The sequence below is a fragment of the Peromyscus eremicus genome, chromosome 4 (genome assembly GCF_949786415.1).
Source record: "Peromyscus eremicus chromosome 4, PerEre_H2_v1, whole genome shotgun sequence".
In the NCBI taxonomy this organism is placed as follows: Eukaryota; Metazoa; Chordata; class Mammalia; order Rodentia; family Cricetidae; genus Peromyscus; species Peromyscus eremicus.
Genome location: NC_081419.1, coordinates 25,681,627 through 25,699,289, shown reverse-complemented (window position 1 = coordinate 25,699,289; position 17,663 = coordinate 25,681,627). Strand labels below are relative to the sequence as shown.

Below are 17,663 nucleotides of genomic sequence, written 5' to 3'. Positions count from 1 at the left end.
GTTTATATGAGTGAGAACTGTTGAGACCAAGGTTGGATAAAGCACAGGGACAAATAGCCAAACTAATGGAAATACATGAACTATGAACCAATGGCTGAGGGACCCCCAACTGGATCAGGCCCTCTGAATAGGTGAGACAAGTTGATTGGCTTGATCTGTTTGGGAGGCATCCAGTCAGTGGGACCAGGTCCTGTGCTCAGTGCATGAGCTGGCTGTTTGAAACCTGGGACTTATGCAAGGTCGCTTGGCTCAACCTGGGAGAAGGGGACTGGACTTGCCTGAACTGAGTCTACCAGGTTGATCTCAATCCTCAGGGGAGGCTTTGCCCTGGAGAAAGTGGGAATGGGGGGTCAGCTGGGGGGAAGGGGAGGGGGCAGGAGGGGGGAGAATAAGGGAATCTGTGGCTGATATGTAGAACTAAATTATATTGTAAAATAAAATAAAAAATAAAAATAAAAAAACAAGCACTTAAGGTCTTCAGCTCCAATCTTTGTTCATTTCTTATTGCTGGTATTTCATATTCATTTCTTCTTGATAGATGACCAAAATGGATGATGGTAGAGATGGTATTTAGCCCCACTCTTCTCAGCTGATGGATCAGGTGCCTTTGTCTCTTTGCCCTCTGTGGTTTAGGGTTCTCTGGGCATCTGCATCGGTAATTAAAGTTATAACATTGAGGTGGCTGCTGACCTTGGGTCTTGTCTCCTGATTTTCCTTGTCCTCTTCATTGTTGTCCTCTCTTGGCTATATTTGATGTGAAGAGCTCCTGTGGAATCGTGGTCTGTAACCCCAATACATATTCTGTCTCACTGGTCCACCTTGCTCTGCTGCACCTTGGTTATCAGCACCACCCGTCACTTCTCCTTGCATAGGAATGTTGGAGTACTGTGGTCGACTCCAATAGGGTCCCCACATGCAGTAAGGTGGGAACCGTCATCTATGATAGGGCCAGAGTTGTTGGGCTTGGAATTCAGGAGAGCTTTCTGATCCCTCGTTCTTTTCCCAACTCTTACTCTTCTGGTAATTGCATGGAGGACTACTATGATAAAAATAGCATCTACAATGGTTACTGTCTACTGTGTATTAATGTCTTGAAGTGGAACTCCACCAGGGCTTGCAACATTTGCTACATCCGCATCCTTTTCTCTGTCAACAACATCAAACTCCATAGTCTCTCATCTACATTGCACAGTACTTCCGAGAGTTATTCTTTATGGCAGTCTTCTGTACTAATTAATACATCTTCCTTGGTGCCATTCCTGTTGATGAAACCATATTAATTCCTTACATTTGACCATTTTACTGTTTCCAAACCTTCACTGCAATGTCCCTGGGTGCCACAGATGTGAGGCCGCCTGAGTTGCCACTACTTTCATTCTGACTTTTAATGTAGGCTCTTAGAGCTATAAATTCCTCCATTAAGAAGACTTCTTTTAATTTGTCCCAGAGTTTTTGTTGTGTTGTTTTCATTTTCATTGAGCTCCAGAAAAATTTTAAATTTCTTTCGTGACCCATTTATCATTCAGTTATGTATTATTTAATCTCCCTGAGTTTGTATAATGACTAGAGGTTTGTTTGCTGTTGATCTAAAGCTGAATTATGGTCAGATACACTATAATGAATTATTTAAATTGTTCTGAATTCGTTAACATTTGTTTCGTGTCCCAGTATAATGTCTGTATTAGAGAAGTGTCCATGTGTTGATGAGAAGAATGTATTATCTTTGGTATATGGATGGATGTTCTTTAGATATCTCCTAGGTTCACTTGATGTATGATGTTATTTAATTCTGACATTTCTATGCTTAATTTTTTTTTTTTTACTCAGATGATCTGAGTAACTTTTGTCTATTGACAAAGTCGGTTATAGTAATCACCTGGAATTACTGAGTTGAGATGAATCTGTGTCTTTTAGTCTATGGTGTGCTCTTTATAAAACCAAGTGAGTCAGAGTTTGGTCTACATATGTTTAGGGTTACAATATCTACTTGGTTAATTACCTTGATTAGAATGAAGTATTGTATTTTATTTCTGCTGATGAATGTTACATTAAAATTTATTTTGTCAAACGTTAAGATAGTGATGCCTACTTCTTGGTCCCCATTAGCTTGGAATAGATTTTTTTTCTATCTTTTTACTTTAAGGTGTTGCCTGTCACTAAAATTAACATGACTTTGTTGTGGACAACAGTGATACAGATTTTGTTTCTTTATTCATTTAATGGACCCCTGTCTTTTGATTGAAGAGTTGAAGCCATTATATTTAAAGTTATAGAAATATACGTGTTGATCATTTCTTCCTGTTTTCAATCTTAGACCTATTTCTTTCTTCTGTAATTTTAGCTTCATTTCTTTCTATCATCTCATGGTTATGCTTATTCTTCTTTTTAGACTTTTTATTGTTTCCAGTATTCTCTATTAAACTGTTTGATAGGCACGAATTGTTTTACTTGTTAATATGAAAATCTTTCATTTTTCGTTAACTATGAGACATAATTTTGTTTGGTATTGTAGTCTAGGTTGGTGTCCATGGTCCTTTAATACTTTAATTATATTGGTGTACATTCTTCTGGCATTTAAAGTCTCCATTGAGAAGTTAGTCATTATTTGGAAGGATTTTCCTTTACATGTGACTACTGTTTTTCTCTTGTAGCTTTCAATATCCTCTCCTTATTCTATGTGTTTAATGTATTAAAGATAATATGCTATGGAGAATTTGTTTCTTGTCACGTCTATTTTGCCTTCTGTGTGCTTCTTGTATCTTTATGGTTATGTCTTGCCTTTATTTGGAAATGTTTCCCTCTATGCTCTTGCTGAAGATCTGTTCTATGCTACTGACCGGAATTATTTTTCTTCTATGTGTATAATTTGAATATTTGAACTTTTCATGCTACTTATATTTCATGTATGTTCCTTTTCTGATTTTCTCTTTTAATTTTCTGTATTTGTTACTTTACTGATCGAATCTGTCTACTTTATCTTCAAGTCTTGGTAGTCAGCTATCCCCTTGATCTATTCTACTTGTACGGCTTTCCCTTGTTCCTTTTTCTAACTAGAACATTGAATTTTTCAATTCCAATTTCATTTCTGCTTGAGTTTTCCTCAATATTTCTACTAAATTCTGTTTCAAATTCTGACTTGTTTTTGTCATTCATTCCACATATATAAATGTTTTCTTAGACAATACTTGAGCATTTATTACTGTCCTCTGTATGTTCATTGAGCTGTTTGTGCCCTCTTTAAACTACCTGAACTCCTTGATCAAGTTTATAAATGTTCTTTTTTATTGATTTCTTTTAATATTTAATAATTTCTGAAGAATTTTGCAACAAAAACTTCTTTTAAATTCTGTCTCCTAAGATTCATTTAGCAATTCTCAATAGAGAGTATTTCTATAAAGATAATGAGTTTGGGGAAGGGAGCACTGCTTTGGTCTTTTAAATGTTTGTGTTATTGGTGTTATATCAGCATGTAGACTCCTTTCCTTGGTTGTGTGTCTGACATTGGATTCTAGTCTCTATGAGGCTGGGCAGGTACAAAACTTAAATGACATGACGTAGCTCCGGCTGCACAGCTATTGCACCAGTTTAGCCTGGTGAGCTCCCAACAACCAACCACATCAGCATCATTTCTAGATTCCTGGACCTTTCTCTGGCCCTGGGTCTCTATATCTGCTTTGTATAATCTCCTTCTCTCAGGTCTAGTTCCATACTTCTGGCTTACACACCCAAAGCTTTGTCTGGTCAGCTGCTCAGAATCTTACCACCAGCACCATCCCCACAGTCTCAAACCTAGTTTTGATGACACAGATCCTACATAGGTTTTCCCTGGTAAGTAAGTGCCCTCAATCTTCACATTACAAAACCTGGCTCTGGATGCACAGCTCACACACCAGCCTTGCTTGGAGTAATCTTCCAAACAATGCCAAAAATTTTCATCTCAACCTGAAGTTGTTAAGAGTACAGAAAAGCATGCATTTTATGAGAATTTTTATGTTAAGAAATTTTATTTACTTGATATTTCACATGACTCCTAAAAATAAAATCAACACCTAAGTTTAAAATCAATATGTTAAGAAGCGATATCAAATTTAAAAAAACATATTTGAGATAAAATAAGCATATGCAAACAGTTTGATCACTGCATTCCTGAATGTAGACTCATAAAAGAAATAGTACCTCTATTTCACCTATCATCAGGTGAACCCTGACTGTTCTGATAATACTTCGTCCCAAGAATGAAGATTAGATGGTAATTACTGTCATCAAAAACCAAGAAACAAAGCCTTCAATCTTATAATCCAAATAAAACCCAGAGGAATGTGAAGATGCCTTGAAGTCAATCCTTCAGTTGACGAGAAATCAATGCATGGATAAGATTGCTGTGATAACTCTGGTGTGACTTCATATTGAGTTAAAAAAAGGAGTTAAACATATTCCACTAACTCTTGAGGTGATTGCTAACAAGGTCAGCAGATGAGGCTTGTAATAAATACTGTATTGGCGAGAATTAATTTTCTGCAGATCACATTATGAAATAGTACTATTATATTAAATTATCTAAAATATTGCTTTTCTAAATATGGGAATCCAAATTTAGAAGAAACTCTTAGTAAGATGTAGATAAAATTATTTATTTTTATATCTATCATAAACAATATGAACAATATCATAAATCTTTAATTTAGAATATTTATATAAAATTTATTGTGTATTATATTCATATAATATATGTTAAAAATTTGTAATTTGAAAAAAATTACCTTGCTGTGTAGAATGTCTTCCTACCATGGCTGACTTCAAACCTCCAGTACTTTAATGCATGCCTTGCCTAAAACCTGAACACATAAATATCATATCTCACACCATGATGAGACAACTCTACATACTACATGTCCTTGTTAGGATTATCATTGCTATGATGAAACATTACTGTTCATCATGGAATGAAGTCAAAACAGGAACCTAAACAGAGCAGGAACCTGGAGACAAGAAATGATGCAGAAGCCATGGAGGAGTGCTGCTTACTGGCTTGCTCCCCATCGCTTGCTCAGCCTGCTTTCTTATAGAACCCAGGACCACCATTCCAGGGATGGCACCACTAACAATAGGCTGGACCTTTCCCCATTAATTGCTAATTAAGAAAATACTTCTACAGGCTTGCCTATAAACCAATCTGATGGAGGTATTTTCTTAATTGAGATTCCTTTCTACCACATGACTTGAGCTTATCTCAAGTTGACACACAACTATCCAGTACACCATCCAATTATATATACATGCTTGATATTTTAAATAATTTGTTATGATATATTTGATCACAGGTACAAATTCAGCCCTCCTATCTTTCAGCAATATGCACATCAATATTCTTCTAATACTGAATTTTATTATTAGAAGACTATTATTATTATTTTATTATTATTTCTTTGTTTTTGAAGCTGTTTTGCTGTATTTGTCCATTGTCCATGTTCTTAAACTCATAATTCTCATACTTCTCCTCAGCAGTACAAGTACAATAGGTCTGAGAGTCTATTTTGTCTCTATTTAACTTTCATTCAGGATTGGAGAGATAGCTTACTCTGTAAATTAACTGTTTAGCAGGTGTAAGAACCTGATTTTAGATCCTCAGCACCCACATCAAAACCTGGTTGTTAACAGCAGAGTATGTGACCTGGTGTTTTGCTAGGTGCAGGGATGAAAGTGGGGACATGTAAATTCCCAGTACCCACTTATCAGTAAGGAAAACTGTCCTCAAAACCAGTAAAGTGGAAACAGAAGCATCTCAAATGGCTGAAAGACACATAAAGAATTGTTCAACATCCTTAGCCATCATGGAAATGCAAATCAAAACAACTCTGAGATACCATCTTACACCTCTCAGAGTGGCTAAGATCAAAACACTGATGACAGCCTATGCCGGAGAGGATGTGGAGTAAGAGAAACACACCTCCAGTGCTGCTGTTATTGCAAACTTGTACACCCGCTTTGGAAATCAGTATGGTGGCTTCTTGGCAAACGGGGAATCAATCTACCTAATGATCAAGCAATACAACTCTTGGGCATATACCCAAAGGATGCACATTCATACCACAAGGACCTTTGCTCAACTATGTTCAAAGCAGCATTATTCATAATAGCCAGAACCTGGAAACAACCTAGATGCCCCTCACCTGGAGAATAGATAAAGAAAACTGTGATACATTTACAATGGAGTATTACTCAGCCATTAAAAAAAGTGACATCATTAAATTTGCAGGCAAATAGGTGGAACCAGAAAAAAACATTCTGAGTGAGGTAAGCCAGGCCCCAAAAGACAAACAAACACAGTATGTATTCATGCATAAGTAGATATTAATTGTAAAGCAAAGGATAACCAGCTACAATTCATAACCCCAGAGAAGCTAGGTAACAAGAAGGACCCTAAGAGAGATATTCATGGATCCCCCAGGAAGAGGAAATAAATAAGATCTCTGTAATAAATTAGGAGTGTAAGTGGGGGAGGTAAGGGGAGGTGACAAGAGAACATGAGGGAACAGGATGGTCCAGTTGGAGAAGGGACAGAGAGGGAGAGCAAGGAAAGAGCTATCTTGATGGAGGGAGTCATTAGGGGTTAGGAAGAAACCTGGTGCTAGGGAAATTCCCAGGAACCCATAAGGATGAACCCAGTTAAGACTCCAAGCAATAGTGGAGGGAGTCCCTGAACTGGCCTTCTTCCCCTGTAATCACGTTGGTGACTACCCATATTGTCATCATAGAACCTTCATCCAGTAACTGATGGAAGCAGATGCAGAGATTCACAGGCAAGCACTGGGCAGAGCTCCTGGAGTCCAGTTGAAGAGATAGAAGAGGATTTATATGGGCAAAGGGGTCAAGATCATGATGGGGAATTCCACAGAGATAGCTGACCTCAAGCTAGTTGGAGCTCACTGACTCTGGACTGAAAGCTGGGGAACCTGCATGGGACCAAACTAGGCCCTCTGAATATGGGTAACAACTATGTGGTTTGAGCAGTTTGTGGGGCCACTGGCAGTGGGACCAGGATTTATCCCTAGTGCATGAACTTGCTTTTTGGAGCCCATTCCCTATGGAGGGATACCTTGCTCCGCCTCAATACTGGGAGCAGAGGCTCAGTCCTGCCTCAACTTCATATGCCAGGCTTTTTAGACTCCCCCATGGGAGGCCTTACCCTCTCTTGAGGAATGGATGGGGGGTGGGGTGGAGAGAAGGTGGGAAGATGAGTGGGAGGAGGGGAAGGAGGGGAAAGTGTGGTTGGTATGTAAAGTGGAAAAAAAAACTTTTAAATAAAAAAGAAGGTATTCAGTATTTACCTTTGGCCCACACACACATATGCAAATAAGACTATATATACATATATATATGTACATATATATATATAAAACACACACATAATCTCATCTAAATTAACTTACAATGATTCATGAAATATGTCTTCATACTGATGAGATCAAACTGTCCATGGTTACCTCACAGATTATTCAAATGCAAGTTTAAGTAGAATGGACTATTATTTTGACCTTTGTTTCCTTTACTCTTACCATTAAAATCTGTCATAATCATCTTTCCTTTAATCTTGTCATCCAAGAAAAACTGAGTTAATTAGTTCAGTATAATAAATGTGATAACTTGAGAAATAAGGAATGAATCAAAAGGTAACCAGAACTGTAGTGTTGTAGCATCAAAACAAATGAAACTCTACTAAATACGATGCAGATAAATAAAAGATTATTGCACCATTCTTTTCTCACTGAGGCTTTTTATTGACAAATGTTTTACATATCCAAAAAGTCCCAGGATTTGTTGTGGAATACTATTCTAAGGTATGTTGTATTTGTTTATGCTGTGGACATGTATTTAATGATGCAAAGATGTGTTACATTCTTTTATGTTGCATTTGTTAAACTCTGTGAAGCTGTTACTGTGCCTATTTAAAACACTTGATGGTCTAATAAAGAGCTGAACGGCCAATAGAGAGGCAGGAGAAAGGATAGGCAGGGCTGGCAGACAGAGAAAATAAATAGAAGGAGAAATCTGGGAGGAGAAGAAGAAAAAGGAGCAAGAGCAGTGAGAAAATAGGTGGCCAGCCACCCAGCCACACAGCCAGCCACAAAGAGTGAAAGTAAAATATACAGAAGTAAGAAAAGGAAAAAGACCAGAGGCAAAAGATAGAAAGGATAAATTAAGTTAAGAAAACATGGCTAGAAATAAGCCAAGCTAAGGGCAGGCATGTATACTTAAGAAAAATCCTCCATGTGTGATTTATTTGGGAGCTGAGTGACTGACCCCCCAAAAAGAAAAAAACAACAACAACAGGACTTTCTCTTCTGAGTGTTTTCCTGTTGCATCTTTGTGGTTTGTGGTACCATCAAGGTTTAGCAGTGCAATGAAACCAAACTAACAAGATGGGAGCAGATTATTCTGTTACTTCTTTAAGTCTTTGAGCTGCATGTCAGTCTAGGGCTGATCACGTCACACTGGTTCAACTTGCTGGTGATGTTCAGTGATTTTCTTCATACTGTTAGCATCAATGACTTGAGTAACTAACCATGCTTCATCTTCACACTTAGGAACAATGCAATGACTTTGGAGTGTATCCTGGCAAGTATCTGGCATTACTATTTGGATGTAGGGTCTCTTAATCATACCCAGAGATCCTAAATAAGAATAGACATTTTTAATTTAAAGATTTGTTATTATTATTTTATATTTATGGGCCTTAATTTTTTGTACAGTATCTTTTGTTCATATTATTTCCTCTTCCCCAATTACATGTAGTTCCTCCCCAACTCCCAACCCAACTTCATGTTTTTTTTTCTTAAAAAGCAAAACAAAAGTCTAAACAACAGATAAACAAAAAACACAAAAGACAAGAAAAGTACCAAACAAAAGGTACGGGGTGGGGGGGAGCACAAAAAGCCCTCAGAGACCATTTTGTATTGGCCAACCACTCCTAAGTAGTTGCTCTGAAGTGTGATTAATATACTCAGTGACTCTCCATTGGAGAAAATTGATTTTTTTCTTCCTGGTACGCATCAGTTAAAAATAGTTTCTTGCCTAGGAGAGGTTCTTAGTGCCAAAGTGGCCCATCTCTGTTCTGGGATTTTTGTCTACCTTGAACTTTGGGAATCTTGAGAGGGCTGTCATGTATGTATATCAGTCCTATTTTATCTGGAAGATACTGTTTCCTTTGGGTCATCCATCACCTTTTTTGGCTCTTACAATCTTTCCAACCCCTATTCCTCCGATATCCCCTCAGATGCTTAAGGGGTAGAGTTTAATGAAAACATCCCAATTAGGACTGAGTATTTCAAAGTCACTGACAGAATGTATATTGCCAAGTTGTGAGTCTCTGTGTTAATTATCATTTACTGTAAGAAGAAGCTCCTCTGATGAGAGCTGAGTAAAGGACCAATCTATGTGTTTCACAATATATCATTAGGAATTATTTTATTGATGTGCTCCTTTAACAAAATAGTACTAGTAGGCTTTCTCCCTAGGTCCATGATCTATCTCATCTCAAGTTTTTGGTCAAGTTAACAGAGTCAGGTATGGGTTTTATCTCATGGAGTGGGACAGAAATCTGATAAAAAGTGATTCTTTATTCCCTTAACATTTGTGCCATGACTGTATTAGTGTATCTTGCAAATAGGTCCCTGTTTTAGGTTGCAGAGTTTGTAGCTTGGTGATATTAATAATATCTTTCTCCTCTTGTTTATTTAAAAAATATTTATACACATGCACTTATATATACAATATTATATAATACATATATGTGTGTTAAGTATATCTGAACTTTATATTTACATAAAAATTATATACATGTATATATTATAAAAATACGAAATGCTGTGTCACCTATGACTTTTCAAACATCCTTAGAGTTATTTATATCTCCTTCTTTCCTCTCTTTATATCCCCCTTCCTCCCTTATTCTTTCTTTTAAGATACTTTTAAAAATTAATATAAGTACATAATATTTTATCTTCCTTTTCCTATCTCCAACTGCTCTCATGTACTCTGCCCAATTTTCTCACTCTTGAAATCATGATTTCCGCATTTAGTTGTTATTATTAAACACACACACACACACACACACACACACACACACACACACACACACCACCTTAAAGCAACCTCTCCAGTCCATTTAGTGATTTGGTTTTACCTGTTACTATATGGCTTCAGGACTGAGCATTAAAGTTTAAATAGACTTCAAGTCTTTATTTTTTAAAAGCTAAAATTATGTCACCAAGCAAAACCTCCAATGCCAGGAATGGGTTACATCTTGTTGAGTCACTGGCCAAGTCAATGGGCCCATTGAACCTCCCAAATACAACATACTATTGCCAATGCTTTGGATTATGCTGTATAATCTGATGGTTATGCCCTATCACTGAAGACAACACTTATACTTACTTATATGATTAAACTGAAGAAGTTGAGGTGGTGCCTAACTTGAAGTCTGACCCCTATTGATCAGTATCCATGGTACCTGTAGGTACTCGTCTATTCCTGAGAGGGAAAATCATCAATATCACCCAGATATAAACCCTGCAACAAACAATAGTGACCTGCCTGCAAGATACACTGCTGTAATAATAACAGCACAAATGTTATGGAAGTAATCAATTGTTCTTAGATTAGATTGAAGATCCCCTTAAATGTTCCAAGACATGGAACCACACACTAGTGTGTCCAAGTACCTGAGACTAGATAGGTTACAGACCTCAGAGAATTATCAGTTCCCTATTATTCTGGGGAAAGACACAGCAATAAAATGACTTCTAATGCCATACTGCTACACCCATGTATAAGTACCTTACTGAACTCTCATCAGAGAATCTTCTTCTTGCAGTAGATAGAACTTAACCCTGAGACCCAGAACTGGGCAACATGCAGAGTGAGAGACTTGGGAGCACTCAGTTAGGTAGGTAGACATAGGGAGATAAAGAAAATTAAAATAAGGGACTTCTTGTTCCCAGAATACAATGTTAGGAAAAACTGTGGAAAACTTGGTGGTAGGTATCTAAATTGAACCAATATTGGAAATGGAAGGACTGGAGGGACCTATGTTTTTTCAGGCATTAAATTCTTCATCAGTCCCATGGAAGGAGATCAGTGATTCCAAAGAGAACTACCAGCATTGACATTATGGCCCAATAACTATCTCTTGTTTTGAGTGTATTACCACACTGTCTATTGACCTCAACTTTTCTTCTTGATAGGTCCTTGTTTAATGTCCAAACTCCTTCTACAGGAGAGTCATGTTCTGAAATTCCAAACTTCTCCATTTGTTTTGGATGATGACAGCTTGACTGTGTTTTGTCTATGTATGTATTGCTTTTTATCTTACTTTAGATAGAGGTCGTTGTGCTACTTTGGTGTAAAATTGAATACTTTCCATATAATTTTATTAAATATAAGCTATTATCTCTTTCAGATATATTCCTTTTATACTTTTTTCTCTCCTCCTCTTTTTATATTTTTTTTTTGAGACAGGGTTTCTCTGTGTAGCCTTGGCTGTCCTAAAACACACTCTGTAGACCAGAGTGGACTCATACTCCTAGATGTCCACCTGTCTCTGCCTCCTGAGTGTTGGGATTAAAGGTGTGTACTACTACTGCCTGGTTCTCCTCCACTTAAATGCAGGGCATATATACAAAGCTGCATGCTAATTTTTGCAAGTATTTTCTTGTCCTATATTGGGTTTACCCATGATATATTATAAAATTTGCTGATGATTTCTTCTTCTTGATCACATTTCTTACTTAACATTTGAACCTTAGGAATTACATATCAAATTTTAAATCTTATGACTAGTCTGTATACTTAATTTGATGATGCATCATTTTCATCTTTTTGGCTATTACTTTGAACATACTGATAACAGCTCTTTCCCCATGATGTTTATCATCATCTTATATCCATCATCTAACTAATTCAACATCTAAGCTTTCTTAGGGACATATTTTTTCTTAACCACTTTTTTTTCTCCTGTATGGGTCAAACTAGTGTATTTCCAAATATCTTCTGTTGGAAGATGCATATATAAATGATGAATTTGCACCACTCCCTAATCAAATTCTTGTCAACCCCAATTTTTTTTGTCATTTTTATAATTGTTACTGTTTTTAAAATGATACCCATGAACTAAAACACCAACATTTGAGTATTTTTTTTTTTTGTTGCCACAGAATACTTCTCAGTTAGCTCTGTGGCTGTCTAATGATTGGGCCAAGATTTCTGTCTACTACTTATATCATTTTTGGTAACCTCTTACAAAAGCATTTCTGATACAATATACTGGCAGCCAAACGAACGGAAACACATGAAATATGAACCAATGGCTGAGGGCCCCCCAACTGGATCAGGCCCTCTGAATGGGTGAGACTGTTGATTGGCTTGATCTGTTTGGGAGGCATCCAGGCAGTGGGACCGGGTCCTGTGCTCATTGCGTGAGTTGGCTGTTTGAAACCTGGGGCTTATGCAGGGTCGCTTGGCTAGGCCTGGGAGGAGGGGACTGGACCTACCTGGACTGAGTCTACCAGGTTGATCTCAGTCTGTGGGGAAGGCTTTGCCCTGGAGGAGATGGGAATGGGGGGTGGGTTGGGGGGAAGGTGAGGGGGGCGGGAGGGGGGAGAACAAGGGAATCCGTGGCTGATATGTAGAACTGAATTGTATTGCAAAATAAAAATTAAAAACAACAACAACAAAACAACAATATACTGGCAGCTGCTGTTTCATATCTGTACTAGTTTAACAACTCCTCAACTATGTACTAGGCATAGAAAAAGCTGCATAGATGTGGATGATATTGTACGTCTATAAGCATATAATGAAAAATCTCAAAGTCCCCGATGAACATCCTACACTACAAATTTTACCTTTAAGTTTGGGCCATTTGTTCTATGCTCTCAGTAACAATATTGTTTCTCTGAGATCACAGATGCTAATGGATTTAGGTTTTTTTTTTATAACTTTTTTAAATTATAATTATATAATTTCATCTTTTCTTTTCCTTCTTCACAAATATCCCATATACATTTCTTTGTTCGCTTTCAAATGTGTGGTTCTTTTTTCAATTAATGATTGTTATATGTATATACATACATGGAAGACTAGTTTTTCCTGTTATCAGCATTTCTTAGTTGTTAGTAGTTCCTTTTTGGGGTGGTGGTGAGGCTTCATGGTATTTCTACTATCCACTTTTTTAAAATTTAATACTTATAAAATATTTTTTCTAGGGTTTCCATTCAATCATTATATGTGTGTATATATATAGATAGATAGATAGATAGATAGATAGATAGATAGATCTTTGAGATATTCTTACCTCAAAATTTAAAATATATACTCAAAAAATTATAAAAATTATTCCAATGAAATGTGCTATTCAGCATATTTATTTATTTATTTAATTGTATTTAAAACATGGGTGTGGTGGTATTGTGTTCCCCAAAATATTTTGTACCCTAATGAACTTATCTGGGGTCAGAGACAGAACAGCCACATTATTAAACATAAAAGTTAGGCAGTGGTAGCACACGTCTTTAATCCTAGCATTCCAGAGGCAGTAATCCATCTGTTCAAGGACACAGCCAACCATGGTGACTCATGCCTTTAATCCCAGAAAGTGAGTCTTTAACGCCAGGGAGTGATGGTAAAAAACAGAAAGGTATATAAGGCGTGAGGGCCAAAAACTAGCAGCATTTGGCTGGTTAAGCATTTGACTGGTTAAGCTTTTAGGTTTTGAGCAGCACAGTTCAGCTGAGAGCCATTCGGATATGAGGACACAGAGGCTTCCAGTCTGAGGAAACAAGATCAGCTGAGAAGTTGGCAGGTGAGGTTAGCTGTGGCTTGTTCTATCTCTCTGATCTTCCAGAGTTCACCCCAATAACTGGCCTCAGGTTTGATTTAATTAATAAGACCTGTTAAGATTCCTGCTACACATGAGATTACTAAATCTCTTCTTTTACAAACCAGTACCAAGGCTTTGCTTCCTATTCAAAGTGGAATTTGTATATAGCTAAACAATTTTGATACTGTTCTGTGTGCTGGTTTGACATTTGTAAGCTTTACCACTTGAATTTTATGTTGAAAAAGCTGTGCATATACACATAAGCCATCTCCAGATGAAGACATATTTGTGCCTGTTGTATACATACATGGCTACAGAGATCTTTAGGCTGTATGTGACCAGTTGTGTCACTTTGCAATGAATACAGCTAGCATTTTGTAGGCAACAAACACAAATTAATAAACACAGAAACAAGAATCCCATCCTACCAGAAGCTGAATGTGCTGAACTTGCTTCATATGAGCCATGGCTGACACAAGCAAGGTGGAATCAAAGGATGAAAAACTTTTGACAAGCCATGCTTCACAATCCTGGCCACTGTGGATGGCCATGATTATCTTCAGACAAGATGACTGTGTGTAAATGGCTTATATACACTTAAATTAAACACAGCAGGGTTGTAGTAATCTCTGTTTGCATTTTACTTTCTGTGAAGAAGGAAATTGCTTGGACTTGGAACATTTCATTTAATGGCATTTTTAGTTACCTTTTGTACTTCTAATGCCAGAGTTGAAATTCATTCCAAATTACCCGGTAAGACAGAAGAAACTTTGGTCTTTTTTTGTTTATTTTTTTTTAATTGCAGTTGCTTCCTTACCAATTTTACTAAATTAAATGTGTTTTAAAACATCTCGGCTCTTGAAACTTAATTATCCAAATCTCTGGGTGAAGTGTAACAAACAATGCAAACCCCATTTATGTAATTTATTTTGCAAAAGAAAATAATGGAATGCAGTTGTGCTAATGATATACACGTTTCTGTATTTTTCTCCCTTTTCGACAACAACTTAGCAAAGCCCTATCATTTTGAAACAAAAGCTTTAAGGGCATTTTGAGGCTTGGATTTGTCCATTCTCTGCTTTTCAAAAGAGGTAAAGTGCATAATGGTGTATGCCTTTTACAATCACGGAAGATTTTGATTCTTTCATTTTATCCTTCTATCAGTGAGTATTATTGACAGTTATACATAATAAGCTGTGAATAGAGATCATGGCTTGTAATTGTAATGTGTAAAGAAGAAGAAAAATGTTTAGATATTCAGTAGCTAAGGCACCATCAATTACATCCCAGAAGAATAACATCTGACTATCAGACCACTTAGGGTATACAACTTTAGTTTAAACTCAAGTATAATAAGAACCTCTTTCATGTCCTTTGTATTTTCTAGAATAAAATATCTTTAGATCCATAATATTGCAGTACTATACACTTACACTTCTTAACACCATCATCTAATGGTATTACTTTTCTGATTTTTTTCCTGCTGCAGCACTTACACTGAAGCATGTTTCTTTTCTTCATTGTGTTCTTGGGTGGTGGGTCCTGAGACCCTGTCTTTGGGATAGTAAATCCTCACCAACCCCCATGAGTGATTAGGGATGCAGGCATGCAGAAATGCTCGAGCCCAAACTAAACAAAACCCCTTTCTTCACTAAACAAATATACAAACAAAAGCCAAATGACAGTAGATCAACTAAAGGAGCTTTGCATAGGAGCAAACACAGAAAAGTATGTTGTTTTTATCCATCTTTACCATGCCTACAAATGTCTCCTACAATAAATATGTATACACTTAAGTTTTTATTAGAGAGGCAGATAGGCAGTCACATGAGAGGGTTTTGAGTCACTAAAAGGCAGGAGGCTTTGCTTTCAGATAGTGTATAAAGCAAGAACAAGCTAAACGCCCAATTCCAGAAAGAAGCAAATGTGAGAAAAGTGACTCAGGGTTTTCATTGCAAGACCCTCAATGGGCCAGGCTGGTCTAAGTTTCAGGGTTTCTCATGATCAGTCTGTGTGACTCTGAATCCCATACTCTGTAGCTCTTATTACTATCCTGCCCCTAACTTTAATTTAAAAAAAAAAAAAAAGCCTTGTAATTTGGCAATATGGATCTCAGTTTGAGAAAGCTGTGAATATGACCACAACATAAGTAAAGTATGGTGGAGCATTATCCTAAAGGTTAGGATGTCATACTGTCATTACACTTGTGTGTGTATGTGTGTGTGTGTGTGTGTGTGTGTGTGTACCACAGCGCGTGTATGAAGGAACCACAGGACACTTTATTTGAGTCAATTCTCTTCTTCCATCAAATGGATTCTGAGGATTGAACTCAAGGTATCAGGCTCAGTGACAAGTGTTTTTACCCTTGAGCCACTTCCTTGGCCATAGGACATTCTATTGTTAATTGTTACTGCTTTTTTCTGCCTTCTATGTACAGCTGATTCATATTTGATCATTGAAAGCTAATAAGCAAAGTGTATTAATATTTCTATGAAAATATTTTTGCTTTACTGACACATTTGTACTTCCCTTTATCCTAATTAACTGATAAATAATTTTGGAAGTCATCATCCCATTAATTTTTTTAAAATCAATGCAATGCATATGATTCATTGCTGCAATTGTGAAGAATATTTTTGGTTCTTTACTGTTGATTTCCTAGAATAGAACACTTCCCATTGAAATAAATCACAATGTGTTGCATCACGGGCCTCCTGTATTCTCCTGCCCCCTCTTTGTTTTGTGTGTGTGTGTGTGTGTGTGTGTGTGTGTGTGTGTGTGTATGGTGCTTGTGATATGGATGGTATGTGCATGTGATATGCATGTCTATGGTATATGTGCACATATGTCCCATGAGAATGCTTTCGGAGGGCAGAGGAAGACATCAGGTGATTTCCACTCTCACTCTCATTACTTTACAGTTTGAGACAGGATATCTTAATGAACCTCGTGATTTCAGCTAGACTGGCTGGTGATTTTTCAGGATCCTCCTGTCTCACTTGCCACTGCTGGAGTTACAGGTACATGTGGCTACTGCTGGCTTTTACATGTTTTAAGCTCCTGTCCTTGTGCTTTCATAGCAAACACTCTTAATGTCTGAGCCATCTCCCCACTTTCCTGAGCGAGAACATTCTAGACAATACATTTTAGACAATGGAAATTATCAGCCCATTTTAAAATGTTATCTCCTGTGATTATAGACATACATCATTCAATACCTATCATTCATATAATATATATAATCAATCATATATATATATATATATAAAACTATACGTGTATATACAATTTTGTTTATGATCTTTCTTGAGGTTTTGGAAGAAGGAAATCTGGTGACAAGATCTTAAAACTTTCCCCGTGCTTCTCTCTGAGAAATAGACTCTGGGTCCCTGAGGCAACGTACATCTTAGGAAAGCTGTCATGAAATTTAACATACACTGTTGTCACACTGTGGAACTTCATTTAACATTTCACTTTGACCCACTTTCATAACTGAAATCACTGTTAAACAATAACAGTTAAACCATAAATTTTTTAATGAAGCTGCACAAAAGATGAAAAACATAAATGTGGGCACTAAAATATTAGCATGCTTATGTCATATAAAGGAAAGTAGCAATGTGTATGATTATTAATGTATCTATCACTTATGCATATTCACCACATATCCATCACAGAATTACAGATTATACCTAGAATAATTAATTACAATTAGTTTTCCCCTTACTAGCACATGCTTATTTATGCAGATCTCAGAATAACTGAATTTCGACTTATCCTCTCAGGT

General features: G+C 36.9%; 1 pseudogene; it reads right to left on the bottom strand.

Annotated features, from left to right (window-relative positions):
- Positions 1-521: 521 nt before the first annotated feature.
- LOC131907714 (Y-box-binding protein 1-like) lies at positions 522-14,427 on the bottom strand (annotated as a pseudogene).
- Between the last annotated feature and the right edge of the window lie 3,236 nt (positions 14,428-17,663).